The sequence below is a fragment of the Pelophylax lessonae genome (genome assembly GCF_965119305.1).
Source record: "Pelophylax lessonae genome assembly, chromosome: 3".
Lineage (NCBI taxonomy): Eukaryota > Metazoa > Chordata > Amphibia > Anura > Ranidae > Pelophylax > Pelophylax lessonae.
The window spans coordinates 601,654,557-601,675,014 of NC_138770.1; the positions used below are offsets into that span (position 1 = coordinate 601,654,557).

General features: G+C 42.7%; 1 protein-coding gene across 1 annotated transcript in view; it reads right to left on the reverse strand.

Annotated features, from left to right (window-relative positions):
- The window catches only part of XDH (xanthine dehydrogenase), an 897,187-nt gene that overhangs the window by 431,063 nt on the left and 445,666 nt on the right, over positions 1–20,458 (reverse strand). The gene's annotated exons all lie outside the window — the stretch shown is intronic.

Below are 20,458 nucleotides of genomic sequence, written 5' to 3' on the forward strand. Positions count from 1 at the left end.
GGTCCTTCTGTCTGTCCTCCGTAAAAAGAGGTATACCTTCTTTCCCCTTTGACAGTCGAGCCGAAGCACACAGACGGGGCAGCAGGAAAGAACTCAGTAAGGACAGCAGGGAAGCATTCTGATAGGCATTTACTATGAATGTCATAATAAACAGGCCTCTCTACTAATCCCATAGAAAACTAAAACTAGCCTTCTCTTTAAAAGTAAGTTGTAGGACTGTCTAAACAGGTTCTTTTTAACCCATTGCACAGAGTACTGCAGGTTACAAGATGGCAGGGTATTCCAACCACCCATACTCAGGGATTTCCCTCATATATCCCCAGCAACCTTTCTGATCAACATCCTATAATGGAACACTGAGGGAGAGAAGCAGCAAAACAAATACTAGCACATTAGGATAGGCTTACCTTTAAACATCCACTGACAGGGCTTCCATCGTCACCTGGTTTTCTGGCCTCCACCTCCCCTATAGCCAGTCCAACACACGCCTAATAAAAGTACAAACCCTCAACCTACATATAGAGGGTTCAACACACACCTAATATAAAAAATACTGGCCTCCAGCCTCCCCTATAGCCACTCCAACACACGCCTAAGTACAAACCTTCAACCTCCATATAAAAGGTCAAACACACACCTAAAAACTACTGGCCTCCAACCGCCCCTAAAGCTAATCCAACGTTCGCCTAATAAAAGAACAAACATTCAACCTCCATATAGATGGTCTAACACCTACAAAAATACTGACCTTCAACCTCCCCTATAGCCAGTCCAACACACGCCTAAGTAGAAACCTTCAACCTCCATCATCATCAATATTCATCATCATCATCATCAACATCATCATCAATATTCATCATTCATCATCATCATCATCATCATCATCAATATTCATCATCATCATTCACCATCAATATTCATCATCATCATCAATATTCATCATCATCATCATCATCAATATTCATCATCATTCATCATCATTCATCATCAATATTCATCATCATCATCAATATCATCAACATCATCATCAATATCAATCATCATTATCAATATCAATCATCATTAATCTATATCACTATATCATCATCAATATTAACCATCAGCATCGTCGTCAATATTAACCATCAGCATCATCATCACCCCCTATAATGGAACACTGAGGGAGAGAAGCGGCAAAAAGCATACTAGCACATTATGATAGGCTTACCTTAAATATCCACTGACAGGGCTTCCATCTTCACAGGCTCTGGTCACTTGAATGGTGACAATCCAGCAAAAGTGGTTGGTCCTCGTCTAGAGGAGGTCGGCTTGGCATTTGGAGAAATCCTGGGAAATAGATCTGTCCCAAGATTGCCATACCAAGCTGGCCAGGAGGAAGCTTGGGAACCCAAGCATATCCTCACGCCTGCACTTGTCCCTTTGGTTAAACGTGCTTTGGGCAAACAGGTCCTTCTGTCTGTCCTCCGTAAAAAGAGGTATACCTTCTTTCCCCTTTGACAGTCGAGCCGAAGCACACAGACGGGACAGCAGGAAAGAACTCAGTAAGGACAGCAGGGAAGCATTCTGATAGGCATTTACTATGAATGTCATAATAAACAGGCCTCTCTACTAATCCCATAGAAAACTAAAACTAGCCTTCTCTTTAAAAGTAAGTTGTAGGACTGTCTAAACAGGTTCTTTTTAACCCATTGCACAGAGTACTGCAGGTTACAAGATGGCAGGGTATTCCAACCACCCATACTCAGGGAGTTCCCTCATATATCCGCAGCAACCTTTCTGATCAACATCCTATAATGGAACACTGAGGGAGAGAAGCAGCAAAACAAATACTAGCACATTAGGATAGGCTTACCTTTAAACATCCACTGACAGGGCTTTCATCGTCACCTGGTTTTCTGGCCTCCACCTCCCCTATAGCCAGTCCAACACACGCCTAATAAAAGTACAAACCCTCAACCTACATATAGAGGGTTCAACACACACCTAATATAAAAAATACTGGCCTCCAGCCTCCCCTATAGCTACTCCAACACACGCCTAAGTACAAACCTTCAACCTCCATATAAAAGGTCAAACACACACCTAAAAACTACTGGCCTCCAACCGCCCCTAAAGCTAATCCAACATTTGCCTAATAAAAGAACAAACATTCAACCTCCATATAGATGGTCTAACACCTACAAAAATACTGACCTTCAACCTCCCCTATAGCCAGTCCAACACACGCCTAAGTAGAAACCTTCAACCTCCATCATCATCAATATTCATCATCATCATCATCAACATCATCATCAATATTCATCATTCATCATCATCATCAATATTCATCATCATTATTCACCATCAATATTCATCATCATCATCAATATTCATCATCATCATCATCATCATCAATATTCATCATCATTCATCATCATTCATCATCAATATTCATCATCATCATCAATATCATCAACATCATCATCATCAATATCAATCATCATTATCGATATCAATCATCATTAATCTATATCACTATATCATCATCAATATTAACCATCAGCATCATCATCAATATTAACCATCAGCATCATCATCACCCCCTATAATTAAACACTGAGGGAGAGAAGCGGCAAAAAGCATACTAGCACATTATGATAGGCTTACCTTAAATATCCACTGACAGGGCTTCCATCTTCACAGGCTCTGGTCACTTGAATGGCGACAATCCAGCAAAAGTGGTTGGTCCTCATCTAGAGGAGGTCGGCTTGGCATTTGGAGAAATCCTGGGAAATAGATCTGTCCCAAGATTGCCATACCAAGCCGTCCAGGAGGAAGCTTGGGAACCCAAGCATATCCTCACGCCTGCACTTGTCCCTTTGGTTAAACGTGCTTTGGGCGAACAGGTCCTTCTGTCTGTCCTCCGTAAAAAGAGGTATACCTTCTTTCCCCTTTGACAGTCGAGCCGAAGCACACAGACGGGACAGCAGGAAAGAACTCAGTAAGGACAGCAGGGAAGCATTCTGATAGGCATTTACTATGAATGTCATAATAAACAGGCCTCTCTACTAATCCCATAGAAAACTAAAACTAGCCTTCTCTTTAAAAGTAAGTTGTAGGACTGTCTAAACAGGTTCTTTTTAACCCATTGCACAGAGTACTGCAGGTTACAAGATGGCAGGGTATTCCAACCACCCATACTCAGGGATTTCCCTCATATATCCGCAGCAACCTTTCTGATCAACATCCTATAATGGAACACTGAGGGAGAGAAGCAGCAAAACAAATACTAGCACATTAGGATAGGCTTACCTTTAAACATCCACTGACAGGGCTTCCATCGTCACCTGGTTTTCTGGCCTCCACCTCCCCTATAGCCAGTCCAACACACGCCTAATAAAAGTACAAACCCTCAACCTACAGTGGGTACGGAAAGTATTCAGACCCCCTTAAATGTTTCACTCTTTGTTATATTGCAGCCATTTGCTAAAATCATTTAAGTTCATTCTTCTTCCTCATGGATGTACACATATCACCCCATACTGACAGAAAAACACAGAATTGTTGACATTGTTGCGGATTTATTAAAAAAGAAAAACTGAAATATCACATGGTCCTAAGTATTCAGACCCTTTGATCAGTATTTAGTAGAAGCCCCCTTTTGATCTAATACAGCCAGGAGTCTTTTTGGGAAAGATGCAACAAGTCTTTCACACCTGGATTTGGGGATCCTCTGCCATTCCTCCTTGCAGATCCTCTCCAGTTCTGTCAGGTTGGATGGTAAACGTTGGTGGACAGCCATTTTTAGGTCTCTCCATAGATGCTCAATTGGGTTTAAGTCAGGGCTCTGGCTGGGCCATTCAAGAACAGTCACGGAGTTGTTGTGAAGCCACTCCTTCGTTATTTTAGCTGTGTGCTTAGGGTCATTGTCTTGTTGGAAGGTAAACCTTCGGCCCAGTCTGAGGTCCAGAGCACTCGCCACACGCCTGCCACCGTTCATCAGTGGCAGGCGTGAAAGGATAACGCAGCCTGAACCTACTTGGCACAGAAAAAGGTTTGCGTTAATTGCGCCATTGTTCCTTAACAGCGCGCTGAAAATCATCAGTGCAGGGAAAGACCTGCGATGTCTTGCGTCTTTTCTGCGTCCCATAAGCCGCCAAGGCAGCGGGAGGACACAGTTCATCCTGCAAACACAGCGTTTGTTTTATAGAAGCAACCAATTCATCCATGATTGCAAGCTCTTCAGGCGAGCCAGGGGGAGAATTATCAACCCCTTCAACCTCAGCCTCCACCTCGGACCCCACGAGATCCAGGGAGGAACGGGACCCTGATAAGGAGACCCCAGCCATAGCAGCCGCATCACCTTCACCCTCAGAATCAGAGGAAATAGAAACTCTGGGTCTTTTAGTGGATTGAGCAGCCACCAGCATCTGCACCTGAGCAGCAAGGTTAGCCACCACTTCGGCTAAATCCCCCCCTGGGGGGGAAACAGCAGTCCCCTGGCTTCCCACCAAGGTGGCAGGAAATTTGCCCTCCTGAGAATCCATTTGCCCCAAAAAAATATGCCGGAGAATAAAGGGTTAACTGCCCCTTTAACAAGCGCGGCGAGCGCAGCCCACCGCACACACACACAAGCACAATGAGACCCCCACAGGGATAAAACTGAACACAGGCAATGGATATAGGAAGAAACAGAAGGATAAAACCTGAGGAGACCCCTGCTGCTGCTGCCGCCTCGATCGGTGCACCCAGGAAAGAGGAAGTGATGAAATCAGGGCGCTCTATTAAAGCCTATGGAAGGCTACAAGAAAATGGCCGCCCGCAGTGAAAACATGCGGCTGGAGCGAGCGCAGGCAAAATGGCGCCGTTTGGCGCCGAAACCGCCGCTCCCCGACTACTGTGATGCAGAAAACACCACCCATGTAAAAAAACATGGCGGATCGCCGCTGCGATCGCTGTATCGTGCCCCAAACATGACAAAAACATGCCCCACAGCACACAGCCCTTCACACTGTACACAGGCTGACACAGACAGTGCCACACAGCCCCCCCTGCAGCCCACAGCATGCAGCCAGAGCGATAGGGAGACAAAACAGTGTGAACAGAGGCAGGTTACACAGTCCCAGACTGACACCCCCCCCGACAGACAGGTCCCCACATAGATACACTTACCTCTTAATGGCGTGGGGAACCCGCACAGGGGAACAAGCCGCTGCACATGAGGCAGGGAGAGTCGCATCCAGGACGCACAAAATCGGGGTTAAGAAACCGCACAGCATCCAGTGAGGTAGCCACCTCACCAATCATGCCTGCACCGAACAGGGATGGGTCGTTCACTGCGCCAGGAGCGTTACCTGGCTGAACGCTCGATGGCAGGCTGGGAAGCCACTGTCCCACGACCTGCGACCAGGGGGATCAGCCCGAGACCCAACCCGCACGAATCCTCTTCATCAGAAGAACTAACTAATGCTGACAAAAAGAACAGCTATGTAAAGAGAGAGAAAAAACTCAAACAAAAAATCAAAAAAGAAGAGAAAGGCTGAGGCAAAAAGCCCCAGCATAGAGAGATCCAGCTACTCCTGACAAGCTAGACATTGAAACTGAGATATGGTTGCAGGAAGTAGGAGGGTATTGACTGAGGGGACCACCCCCTGTGGGTGGGATATGTTAAAAGCTTTAATGTTAACATATTCTGTTGCCTAGCTACTCCTTCGGAGCAAAGTCTAATAACCCATTGTGACGAATATGAAGAGGCGGCGACTGTCGGAGGACGTAAGAGAAAGGATGTTAGCGGAGAGATTCGCGACAACAGACCCAGGGGAGTTTTCAGTTTTAGCCACAGCCTGTATAAATGAACAACTATTTTGTTCGCAATTGTGTTAGAACTAGACGGCTGTGCACCATTCCAGAGACCCGCCGAGAGAAAGTTTGGAAAAACTGTGGCTTGTTCAAACGAAAGCCAGGGAATATTCTCGGGGTTTGCATTCCATTGAGCCATCTGAATGAGTTTGGCTGAGAGATAATAGGACCATAAGTCTGGAATGCCCAGGCCACCCTGGGATTGGGGGGCATAAAGTATATGACCGTTATATCTGGATCGCTTACCGTTCCAAATGAATTTAGAAATCTCCCGCTGAAAAGCACTGATATGAGATTTAGGGACATTAACGGGGAGAGCCCTAAAGAAGAACAAGACCTTAGGTAAGATAATCATCTTAATGGCTGTAACTCTGCCCAGAAACGAGATGTGGTACGAAGACCACGTCTTCAATAATAAACTTAATTTTTTAAATACTGGAGGGAAGTTGGATATAAATAGTGATTCATAATGAGGAGTAATCTGGACCCCTAAGTAGCGAAAGGAACTCAAACACCAGGTGAAAGAGAAACTCTCTCTGATGGAAGTTTGCATCCAATTAGGCAGATTAATCGGCATAATAGAGCATTTGGAGAGGTTTACCCCTAAGCCCGACATGGATCGAAATCTCTCCAGTTCGATCAGCAAATGAGGGAGTAAAAAGGGGGGTTTGGATAAAAATAATAAGACATCGTTGGCATACATACTTAATTTGTATTCGTTCCCACCTTTGGAATGCCCCGTGATTCTTTCTAATGGCTGTAGCCAAGGGTTCGATTGCTAGAGCGAACAGGAGGGGGGACAGTGGGCAACCCTGTCTCGTACCTCTATGTAAAGGGAAAAATTCAGAGTTACACCCGGGAAGGCGAACTCCTGTTTGTGGGGAATGATATAGAGCTTTAAATCCATGAATGAACCCTTCTCCTAGTCCATACTTAGGAAGAAGGTGTTCTAGATAAGGCCAGCTGACGCTATCAAATGCCTTGTGAATATCAAGACTCACCAGGCATGTAGGGGATTTGCTGAGATTGGCATCATTAATAATATTAGCGACTAGTCTAATGTTGTCTGAAAGCTGTCTACCTGGAATAAACCCGGTCTGGTCAGGGTGGATCAATTTATGAATTGGATAGTCGGTTGGCTAGCAGTCTGCCGAATAGTTTAAGGTCATTATTCATGACCGAGATGGGTCTATAATTTTGAGGGAAGGAATGATCTTTGTCCGGTTTCGGAATGAGGGACATGTTAGCCAGGAGCATTTCTGCTGGAAAGCTTCCTCCCTGGAGGACGTGGTTGAATAATTTAGCAAGTCTGGGGGCAAGAATTGTGGCAAAGGTTTTATAATAGGAAGAGGAAAAGCCATCTGGGCCGGGAGCGGTGGAGGTTTTGAGAGCTTTAATCATATCTAGAACCTCATCTACTGTACAAGGTGCCTCTAATGTATCCTTTTGTGTACTTGACAAAGACGGAACAGATAGGTTATCTATCCATGGGTAAAATTCATTTGCAGGTAGCTTAGAGGGCACAGAGAGGAGGTTTTTGTAAAAGTTTGTGAAGATTTCCAAGACTTCCTTGGGGTATGAAACCATCCTCCCGTCTGGCCCTCTGAGCTTGTATACATGAGTGGGTCTTGTTGTTTGAGCTAATTTTTTTGCAAACATTGTAGATGTGGAGTTACTGTGGAGTGTAAATTTGGCTTTGGACCATCTAAGGGCCTTTTTAGTATCACTAGAAAGGATGTCATCCAATGCTTTCCTTTTAATATGGATCTGATCCATAAGTGTGGAGGAGGGGGGGGAGATTATGTTTATGTAATGTTCCGGTACCTTTGGTACCCTAAATTACACTTTCCACAAGTGTATGCGCCCCACCATTTACTTTTGGAAAAGGTGCGCATACACCTTTAAGACTGGAGCTGTCATCACCCAGCGCCGGACTAGATGGCTATTTAAAGCGCCGGTTCTCACTCACATGTGTTCGTTCAAACACCCTTACCTGGATGCTAACCTTGCTTGAAGCTTCCATGCTTGCAAGCTTACCTCGCTGACGGAACCTCGCCGCGCTGATCCCTGTATCCCGCTACTGGATCATCCGCCTCTCCTGAACCACCCTTCGGCTGTATCGCTAATAGTGCTAAGTACCCCGCAGGGGAATTCTCTATAAACTTATACTAAGCTTACACTATCTAGCTCTGCATAGTAAAGACTGTTTATCACATCTGCATAACTAGATTGCTAGCTCTTGAGACTACTGCTACTTTTCTGCACTGGGTTGATCTCTTTTGTATGTCCACCTGCTATTCTGTCATCTGCTACCATACAACATTGCTAAACCTTCCTGCATCCATCTGCTACTGTCTCACCTTCAAGTGTCTATCACCTACCACCTCCACTCAACCTATCCCTCAACCTTCATCATTGTGTTACCACATACATAAAGTCATTCTAGGAACCAGCTTGCTAATTGTGTGTATTTACTGGCTGAAATAAGACCTTCCACACATGATGAGTCATTGAGGTTGGGAATGGTATCTCAGCATATCTCTTACATGACTACTGACGTGGAACTATTTCTGCAGCTGAAAATCCACACCATATAAGAAACGCAGGAGCGTTACAGATTGAACGAACCAAAAAATGGATTCAGCAGAAATAACCACTCAGGTGACACAATTAAAACAGCAAGTATCTGCGTTAATACACGCACTTGCTGAATTAAAAGAAGACAATCAGGCTCTGTCGCAGCAGGTAATTAGACTGACACAACTTACCTCTGCTCAGTCCCCTGAACCCAAGATAAATCCCCCTTTGGTATTTACAGGCGATCGCAAAAAATTTCGCGAATTTAAAAACGCATGTGAGTTACTTTTTTTGCTAAAACCTCGTACCTACCTTACTGATCACATTAAGGTTTGTACTATTATTTCTTACCTATCAAACGATCCTCGAGCCTGGGCAGATTCTCTTTTTGAGAAAAACGACCAGCTTCTCAACTCCTATGCCTTGTTCCTGGCAGAGCTCACTAGCCTATATGATGACCCCAATAGGCAGAGTACTGCTGATCTTCAGTTAAGATCCTTGAAACAAGGAAGGAGGCCTGTAGAAGACTTTGTCGCAGAGTTCAAGAGATGGACCCTTGATTCAGAATGGAATGATGCATCTCTGAAAACCCAATTTAGGCTTGGCCTATCAGAAGCCGTTAAGGACAAGCTCGCCCGAGCGGATCTGCCAAAAACCCTGGATGCATTAATACAACTCAGTATTACCATAGATAGAAGACTACGAGAAAGAAAGGCTGAAAAGATGGGAATGCCATTATCCGTTTCCTCTCGGAGTCTGGCCGTTCCTATGGAGGTAGGAACCATACGCCCACCACTATCAACTATGGAAAAAGCCAAAAGACGAAATGAAAATCTCTGCTTGTACTGTGCATCCCCGGATCACAAGATAAACGTCTGTCCCCTAGTCAACAAAAAGAAGGGTGAGTGTTCACATGTCTCCCTAGGAGGATTGACAACTTCATTCACTAACCCCTACATTTCTGTTTTTTTGACATTACAGTGGGACCAGAACAGGATTACTACTAAGGCCATGATTGACACAGGATCTTGTGGAAATTATATGGATATATGTTTTGCTGCTTTAAATAAAATTCCTATTATTTCTAAACTCAAACCTGTCTCAGTAAGTCTTATTACCGGTGTTCCGTTATCCTCTGGTCCGATCACCGATCAGACACAAGCACTTCTAGTCACTATTAACGAGTCTCATAGGGAGACTTCGACCTTCGATTTAATACCATCACCCCACTTTCCCATTGTGTTGGGACTTCCCTGGTTGCACACACACCAACCAACCATAGATTGGAAGAAACGGTCCTTGACCTTCCCTTCTTGTTATTGCGAGGAAACGTGTAACCTCCCCTTTTCCGGGAAGATTCTGTCTGTGGTGACAGATGAGATTGCACCACTATGTTATCAGGATCTTTCTGAGGTTTTTCTTGAGAAAAATGCTCAAGCATTACCTCCTCATCGAGACTATGATTGTAGCATTGATCTACTCCCAAATAGCAAATTGCCGTTCGGTCATATTTATCCTCTTTCACAGGATGAACTTGCCCATCTCAAAACCTATTTGGATGAGAACTTGGAAAAAGGTTTTATTAGACCTTCCACTTCTTCCACAGCAGCAGGACTCTTTTTTGTTCGCAATAAAGATTCAAGTCTCAGACCTATCATCGACTACAGGAAATTGAATGCTATCACAATAAAAGATCGCTATCCTCTACCGCTTATCCCTGAGCTCATTGAGCAGGTGCGTGGAGCTACCTATTTTTCAAAATTAGACCTGAAAGGAGCATACAATCTCATTCGAATCCGTGATGGACACGAGTGGAAGACTGCATTCAGAACTAGATACGGATTGTTCGAATATCTTGTGATGCCATTCGGCCTATGCAATGCCCCTGCAGTTTTCCAACGATTTATAAACAATATTTTTAAAGACTTACTAGATGTCTGTGTTGTGGTATATCTGGACGATATACTTATATATTCACGGACCCTGTCTGAACACATAAGACATGTAAGACTTGTATTATCGAGATTGCTTGCACATAATCTTTATGTGAAGCTGAAGAAATGCTTGTTCCATAAAGATGAGGTACTCTTTCTAGGCTACATCATATCCAAAACAGGAATCGAGATGGACATGAGTAAAATATCCTGCATTCAGGATTGGCCTACACCAACTACACGCAAGGCGCTACAGCGATTCCTGGGATTTTCAAATTTCTACAGGAAGTTCATAAAAAACTTTTCTGCTATTGTGAGACCCCTCACACAGCTCACTAACATAAAAATACCATTTAAATGGTCAGAAGAAGCAAATAAGGCTTTCCACTTGTTAAAGACAAGGTTTACTTCCGCTCCCATATTACGCCATCCAGACCCATCCCTCCAATACATTCTGGAGGTAGATGCGTCAAACATGGCAGTAGGAGCAATACTCTCCCAACGACCTACCCACACTTCACCACTTCATCCAGTCGCTTTTTTTTCTAAATCCCTGAGCAGTCCCGAGATAAATTACCCCGTGGGTGAAAAGGAACTGCTTGCTATAAAATTGGCTCTGGAGAATTGGCGACATTTACTCGAAGGCACCCAACTACCAATAATTATATACACGGACCATAAAAACCTCCAATATCTTCAGACTAGCAAAACTCTCTCGCATCGACAGGTACGATGGTCACTATTCTTTCTAAGGTTTAACTTCCTAGTGACCTACACACCTGCAGATAAGAACAAAAAGGCGGATGCACTATCACGACTAGCTGAAGAAAACTACTTTGAAATCCCTTCCGTTCCTATAATACCTCACAAACGCATTATTGGAGTTGTCCGTTCCTTAAAGGAAGAGGTTCTGCATGGTATAAGTTTGGATTCACCCCCACCACAACTAAATACTGATGCAGAAGGCTTCCTCTACTACAACGACAAACTTTACATACCACCTACCCTACGCACCAAGATCTTGGAATTATCGCATGATGTGCCTATGGCAGGACATATGGGTATGACAAAGACTTTCAATTTGATTTCTCGACAACTCTGGTGGCCTGACATGAAAAACATCTATACAAAAATTCGTCTCTTCATGCAATGTCTGTGCCAGGTCCAAAATTGACACTACGAGACCATCCGGTCTACTATGCAGTCTACCAATACCCCAAACTCCATGGGAGGTTTTGTCATTGGACTTCATCGTAGAATTGCCTCCTTCCAAAGGATTTAATACCATCTTGGTGTCAGTGGACCATCTGACAAAGATGGCACATTTCATTGCTATTCGCAGACTACCTTCGTCCAAACAAACGGCAGAACTCCTGATGAAACATGTCTTCAGATTACATGGTATCCCAAAAACTCTTCTGTCTGACCGTGAATCCCAATTTATTTCTAAATTCTGGCAAGAACTATGTCACATACTACGGATTGAGCGGAAGCTCACTTCTCCTTACCATCCGCAGACCAACGGACAGACTGAAAGAGTCAACCAATGCATCGAGCAGTATTTACGTTGTTACACTTCTTACCAACAGGATGATTGGTTGGATCTTCTCCCCCTGGCAGAATTTGCCTACAACAACGCAACTCACAGTACAACCAAGCAGAGTCCGTTCTACTTGAACTATGGGTTCCATCCCTCTATTCTCCCTCCACGCATCCTTCCTTCAAATAACCCAGTAGCCTCAGACTATCTTACCCAAATAAAGGATTCTCTGGGTTTACTAAATACTACCATTGCACACGCTCACAGTCAACAAAAGAAGTACTATGATCTTCGTAGAAGACCTTCTCCACAGTATACTATCGGGGACCTCGTTTGGCTCTCAACAAAAAACTTGAGACTGAAGATCCCTAGCAAAAAGCTTGGACCTCTGTTCTTGGGACCTTTCCCAATCAAGAAACTTATTGGAAAAGCTGCAGTGCAGCTTACATTGCCAATGGACCTAAAAATCCATCCCATTTTCCATGTGTCGCTACTAAAACCCCATGTTCCGGACCAAGGAATAAGGCCTAATATTCCACCTCCCCCTCCTGTACAAGTTGAAGGTGGAGAAGAATACGAGATAAAAGAGATTCTGGATTCTCGTATCTACAGAAGAAGACTTCAGTACTTGGTTAGATGGAAGAACTATGGGCCCCAAGACGACACCTGGCTAAACACCTCTGACATACATGCCCCTAGATTAATCCGCAATTTTCATGCGAGATACCCAGACAAACCAGCTCCAGAGGCCTTCAGGAGCAGGCCTTAAGAAGGGGTATTGTAATGTTCCGGTACCTTTGGTACCCTAAATTACACTTTCCACAAGTGTATGCGCCCCACCATTTACTTTTGGAAAAGGTGCGCATACACCTTTAAGACTGGAGCTGTCATCACCCAGCGCCGGACTAGATGGCTATTTAAAGCGCCGGTTCTCACTCACATGTGTTCGTTCAAACACCCTTACCTGGATGCTAACCTTGCTTGAAGCTTCCATGCTTGCAAGCTTACCTCGCTGACGGAACCTCGCCGCGCTGATCCCTGTATCCCGCTACTGGATCATCCGCCTCTCCTGAACCACCCTTCGGCTGTATCGCTAATAGTGCTAAGTACCCCGCAGGGGAATTCTCTATAAACTTATACTAAGCTTACACTATCTAGCTCTGCATAGTAAAGACTGTTTATCACATCTGCATAACTAGATTGCTAGCTCTTGAGACTACTGCTACTTTTCTGCACTGGGTTGATCTCTTTTGTATGTCCACCTGCTATTCTGTCATCTGCTACCATACAACATTGCTAAACCTTCCTGCATCCATCTGCTACTGTCTCACCTTCAAGTGTCTATCACCTACCACCTCCACTCAACCTATCCCTCAACCTTCATCATTGTGTTACCACATACATAAAGTCATTCTAGGAACCAGCTTGCTAATTGTGTGTATTTACTGGCTGAAATAAGACCTTCCACACATGATGAGTCATTGAGGTTGGGAATGGTATCTCAGCATATCTCTTACATGACTACTGACGTGGAACTATTTCTGCAGCTGAAAATCCACACCATATAAGAAACGCAGGAGCTTTACAGTTTATAATATAATTGATCTAATTCTTTCGTTAGGGATTTAATGTCTGACAATCTAGATTTGTTCCTGGCCGAGGTCAGGGCAATCAAATTTCCCCTGATGACTGCCTTATGAGCCATCCACACCACAGGAGTGGGTGAAATCCCATCCTCATTAATCTGGAAATAATCGATCAGAGAAGAGGAGATCTGGGCAACCAACGCCGGATCATTCAGTAAGGAGTCATTCAGTCTCCAGTTAAATGTCGTGCCACCCAGACCCACTCCCCCCGATTCGAACAGCACAATCTGGTGGTCGGACCAAGGGCAGACATGTATACCTGCAGCTGAGGAATTAGCCAGCCAAACCGGGGTACAAAAAATATAATCGAGCCTGGCCGAGCTATCATGGGGATGAGAATAAAAGGTGTAACCCTTAGCTCCAACATTGTGGGCACGCCAGGTGTCTATCAATTGTTTATCACTTAAGGCACGTTTCAAGCTTTTAGGGAAAGCCTTGGATGAGGCCATAATGTTACTTCTGTCCAATGAAGGATGGGCAGCTAGGTTGAAGTCCCCTCCAACCACCATATGTGGGGATTCAAACCTGTCAAGAACTTCAAAAAATCGTCATGTCATTAGGTGCATATACAGAAGCTATGGTAATGGCCTTGCCTGCAATACTCCCCTTGTTTATCAAGAATCTGCTCTCTGGGTCACAGTACGTGGATGATATATCAAATATTATACTATTACGTATGAAGATGGCAACCCCTCTAGTTTTATTATGGAAAGATGAACATTTAAACTGCCTGAAAGATTTATCAAAGAATTTAGGGTGTCTGTCAGTTGCAAAGTGCGTCTCCTGTAATAAAATTATGTCCGCTCCTAACCTTTTATAATGTTTGAAAGCCTTATTTCTTTTATTGGGGGAGTTGAACCCTTGAACGTTATGTGACAAAATTTTAATCCCCATGATTTATATTAAGAGGACTACGTTCTTTCTGAAATACCTGCAGGGTAAACTTTTGAGAAAAAGGAAAAATGACCAGAGCCGAGAGTAAATCACCAAACAGATAAAACCTCTGGGGAACCCGAGGAGGGGGCCCCAGACTGATTGGGGGTTGAGTCTCCGACTCGGTATAGTGTGAACCTCGCTCCAAATTAGGGGCTAGAAAAGTATAGAACCAAAATACTTGCATGTTATATATAAAGACCTGAGAAGATGACTTTCTGTTAACAAACAAACATTTTTTGAAACAACAACTGATCAAACAAAAGATCATCAAAAAATTTTTAACCTGAGAAAACTTTTTGGAGATGGGCAGAAAAATAAGAGCAAATGGAAGAGCACAAAAAGCCGCACAACCCGTTGAAGATGCAAAAAGTTAAAATCCAAATTTATTTTGCAGGCAAAAAGATAAAATCATCCAAGATGAAACCAAAACAGTCGGAGACATGGGGGGGAAAAGGGGAGCACGGCGGTTGACATGTTTCACGGAGTCTTCCGCTTAGTCGTAACCATGCTGTACAATACAAGACACTGCTATATATAGAGGAAAAGGCATTTCAAATAACATGTACCTCCCAGAATGTGCTTGATTGAGCCCACACAGCTGCAGATACTAAATCCCAATTAAGGGCACACAAACAGCCCAGCAGGAATTGTATGTTTGTTTTTGCTTCACCTTTTGTCCAAAAACGCATAGCAAAAAAGTTCTATAAATGCATATGCGAAAAAGCTTTCAATAAAAATAAGGAAAAAACAGTAGTGATAATATAAAAAGACAGCTGGTAGAAGCCAAAAAACGAACAAAAACAAAGTAAAGGGAGAAAAGAAAAAAGAAAAACGAAGGGAAAAAAAAAAGGGGGGGAAAAAAGAAAAAAACAAGAAAAAGAAAAAAGAAAGAAAAAGAAAAAGAAAACAGTAAAACGGAAGCATATAGATGTGTTCATACCCAGATGGAACTATGGTATAAAAAGAAATGGTGTATAATATAGTCATGAAGAGCATATATGTGTAAATATATAAGTGGTACACATAAAAATAATAAATGTGTAACCACAAACACATACATCACGTCCATATAGCATATGAAACAAATAGATAAATGGGGGGGGGGGAATTGTACACATATGTAATAGGTATGAGCACAACCCCCAAAAACGTATAACCCCATCCATTGAGTGATATATCTGCAACTGTGTTCACATACATAGGGCAATCCACCCAATCGAAAGAATATAAAAATAACCAATGAGATATGTAAGAACACTAAACATTACCATAAAAATAATAATAAATACATAAATGCATAAACATAGAAGTCCTGTGTGTCTTTATCAGCATAATGGTATTATTATCCCCTATAAAGATATAAAAATAGGGACATTTAAATGGATATATACCCAAGACATTGGTAACGTCTCAGGCATATCCCACATCGATCTAACAAAAAAAAAAATATATATATATATATATATGCTTACGTGTACATGTCGACTTAGATCATACTGAACACAGAGTATAGCATGCACATGTGTGAACCACCGTGCATATAGCACAATCAATATCCATAAAGGAATCAGCCACACATTGCATAAATATATAGCCATGGAGGCAAGCCGAATGGAACAACATGCATATATATCGAAGAACACATGCATTCCAAAAAAAAAAGATGCAGAGACCGAAATGGGACAAAAGGGAAGGAGAAATGAGAAAAAAAGAAAAAAAAAAAGAGAAAAGAAGAAACAAAGAAACACTAAGACATAGAATGGTCAATCAAAGAAACATGTACCATGTATGCGTATGGGATACAGGTAGCCCTCTCTGTATGTATAGTTAAATGTATGTACCCACGAATAGATACATGAATCATTACTGGGAATAAAAGTGAGTAACATCCCATTCAAAGTTTAAACCGCCAGGTAAGCGGGTCTGGAGTTTATGAATCCAGAAAACCTCCCGCTTACACAGAAGGCGGAACACATCGCCCCCTCTTACAGGAGCAACCACACGTTCGATCACTTGGACCGATATCAAAGACAGATCACCGTCATGTTCTGAATTAAAATGTCGGGCCACATTCATGGATTTCCTCAATCTGACATCACTAAGGTGTTCCCTAAATCTGTCTTTAAGTTTTCGTGTGGTGCGACCCACATATTGTACAAAACATTCTCTGCAAGTAATGAGATAAATAAGGTAATAAACCTTTCAGATGCAACCATGTTTCTGATGTATTTTTAATTGTAGTGCTAAACAGACTTGGGGATAACTGGTTTCCCAGTGTTTTGGCCCTCTTGGCAACAATATTCACTCCTCCCTCTAAGATCCTGGCACAGTCCTTATCACCATACAGAATGGGAATATGTTTATTGATAATTTGTTTGATCCTGTTAAATTCCAAACTGTATGGGATGGTGAGATTAATGGAGCCATTATTGCCAGAAGTCTTAGATTCATTGAAATGTCTCTTTGGTGTAAGGAGGCTTTTCCTGTCCCTATTAAGGGCAATAGAGTATGCCCTGTCAAGGGTCCATTTTGGATAACCCCTAGCCAAAAAGCGTCTATACAAAAGTGCTGACTCTTTATTGAAAACGTCCAAGTCACTGCATATCCTTCTGATACGAAGGAATTGACCTACCGGTATACCCTTTTGAGTATGAAATGGGTGACTGGAGTCAGCATGTAACAAATTGTTACCAGCTGAGGGTTTCCTATATAGGCTAGTGACCACCTGATTTTGTCAATGCTCAAGGGTAACATCTAGGAAATCAATCCTATCAACATTGAATTGGCCAGTAAATGCCAGATTGTAATCATTGCGATTAAGATATTCCAAAAATAGGTCAAAAGGAAGGCCTTGTCTAGTGATAAAGATCAAATCATCTATATAACGAAAGAATATGACAATTTGATTCCTGTAGGGGTTACTATCTCCAAAAATGTGGACCCTCTCCCACCACCCCATGTAAAGGTTGGCCAGGGAGGGTGAAAAAATAGCCCCCATGGCTGCCCCACACTTCTGGAGATAGTAAACCCCATCAAACATGAAATAATTGTGCCCAAGGAGGTATTCCAAGACCTCCAAAATGTATGTCTTGGCCACCTCAGCCAGATCAGTATAGTGGGTAAGTGAAAAATGTACAGCTACTAGAGCTAGATTGTGGGGAATCGAAGAGTAGAGACTCACTACATCACAAGTCATCCACTGGTAATCTGGCTGCCAACCAATCTCACTGGTGATATTTAAGAGGTGCATAGTATCTCTTAGGTAACTGGGTAGAGTGTGCACAATGGGTTGAAGCTGGCCATCAAGCCACTCTCCCAGTCGTTCATTGAGAGACCCGATGCCAGCGACAATGGGCCTCCCCCGAACCGGGCGTGCCCCCTTGTGCACCTTAGGGAGGTGATGAAAAATTGGGGTGATGGGATATTCCGGTATCAGTTTATCAGACTCCTTAGGGGTAAGGATACCCATAGAGGCACCTCTATCAATAAGCTCTCGCAAAATGGCTCTGAACCTATTCAAGGGGTCACCACTTAGTCTTATATATGTATCCATATCAGACAATTGCCTGAGAGCTTCCATTTTGTATTCACCTTTGTCTAATATGACTACCGATCCCCCTTTATCCGCATTCCTAATAACAATAGAGTCATCCTCCATCAAAGATATTAAAGCATTCCTTTCCTGTACATTCAGATTGTCATTTCTCACCTGTACCTTATTGGGAACCGTTTGTTTCAGTTCAAAAATGTCCTCTTCGATTTGTTTTTGAAAGGTGTCCATCTGGGGTACCCGTGACTGAACAGGATAAAAATATGAGGGTACTTTGAATGAAACTTTGTTGACATTATCCTCTTTCTCCTGTACAGCATCTCGATTTTCCATCATTAAGTCCTCCAGATCGATGGTCGCACAATGTTCTCTAAAAGATCTCGGTGATTCTGGGCCATTATCCCCTAATATTGTCACAGGTTGATCCACACCCAAAACATTGTCCACATCCTGAGAAACCTGTAAAGCTGTATCATCCTTCAGAAAATGCTTGCGTAAGGTCAAGTTCCGGACAAATTTATTAATATCCAAGATCGTGGAAAACGGATCGAAATGTGTATGAGGGCAAAAGTTCAATCCTTTCGATAAAAGGCTCAATTCCCCCACGGTTAGGATCTTTTGTGATAGATTAATCACATTGTTGCTTGTCTCATCCTCATGTTTTATTTCCTCTGAGCTCGCAATGAATAGTGGTGATCCCGTTGGCCTCCGGTGCTTCTTTCCTCCCCTCCTTGTTTTCTTTGCGGTTTTTCTTTTTCTGGGGCTTTTTCTCCCTTCTCTGACCGTTTTTTGAAAAAGGGGTATTGTACGGTGTACCTCCTGATCTAGGGAGTTGAGCATGATCAGGAGAGCTATCCGAGCCAGGTGTACCATAGGGACTCTCTATGATGCTTGTTTCTGGATCGGAAAAGCTCACTCTTTTCTTAAATTGGTAGCGATTCCATCGCTGCGATTTTTTCCACACAAATACATTGTCCATTTCATAATCCACTTTATCACGCTGAAACTTTTCTTTTTTGCCATTCATGATCTCCTTTTCAAATTTGTCAGTTCTAGCACTGAGATTCTGATCAAACTCCGAAAATGAAGGCAAATCTTTAAAAGTGGATAGCTCCTGTTGTAACATTGTTATATCCTCTTGTAGCTTTTTTAATTCCAGGGTTCTAGATGTTATGATTATTTTCATTAGTTCAATAGAACAAGTAGAAAGAGTATCTGTCCACAATTTTTTAAGATCCTGGTTGAAAAGATCAAACTTTGGAAATTTCTTAATTCTCAAGCCACGAGGGATACGCTGAACCTCTACATACTCCGCAAGCGTAGTTTTCTCCCAATAGGCTTTAATCTCTTTAATTATTAGTTTTTCCAGTTTTCTGAAAGAAGCGTCCATAGGGGCCGAGGAATTATCTGAGTCTTCTCTCAAGAGAGATGTTGCTCCTGTTCTGAGGGGGTTAGCGTCATGTTTCCTAAGTGATCGGCCATTCACAGTCTCATCCATGTCTCCGGCTGAGTGGTATAATGATACAAAAATGTCAAGTCTATAGTAGCTCACATATGTAAAAGGGAACTCACCGAGCCGGTATCCAAAAGCGGAAATAGCAACAAACGGTCAAGAGGGAAAAGAACCGCTCAAGTGAGGGGATAGTTCCAAACACATCCAACCCAGGTGCAGGCACGGATCCGCAGTCCTGATAGCAGCAAATGGAAGAGCACAAAAAGCCGCACAACCGGTTGAAGATGCAAAAAGTTAAAATCCAAATTTATTTTGCAGGCAAAAAGATAAAATCATCCAAGATGAAACCAAAACAGTCGGAGACATGGGGGGGAAAAGGGGAGCACGGCGGTTGACGCGTTTCACGGAGTCTTCCGCTTAGTCGTAACCATGCTGTACAATACAAGACACTGCTATATATAGAGGAAAAGGCATTTCAAATAACATGTACCTCCCAGAATGTGCTTGATTGAGCTCACACAGCTGCAGATACTAAATCCCAATTAAGGGCACACAAACAGCCCAGCAGGAATTGTATGTTTGTTTTTGCTTCACCTTTTGTCCAAAAACGCATAGCAAAAAAGTTCTATAAATGCATATGCGAAAAAGCTTTCAATAAAAATAAGGAAAAAACAGTAGTGATAATATAAAAAGACAGCTGGTAGAAGCCAAAAAACGAACAAAAACAAAGTAAAGGGAGAAAAGAAAAAAGAAAAACGAAGGGAAAAAAAAAAAAAAAAGGGGGAAAAAAGAAAAAAACAAGAAAAAGAAAAAAGAAAGACAAAGAAAAAGAAAACAGTAAAACGGAAGCATATAGATGTGTTCATACCCAGATGGAACTATGGTATAAAAAGAAATGGTGTATAATATAGTCATGAAGAGCATATATGTGTAAATATATAAGTGGTACACATAAAAATAATAAATGTGTAACCACAAACACAT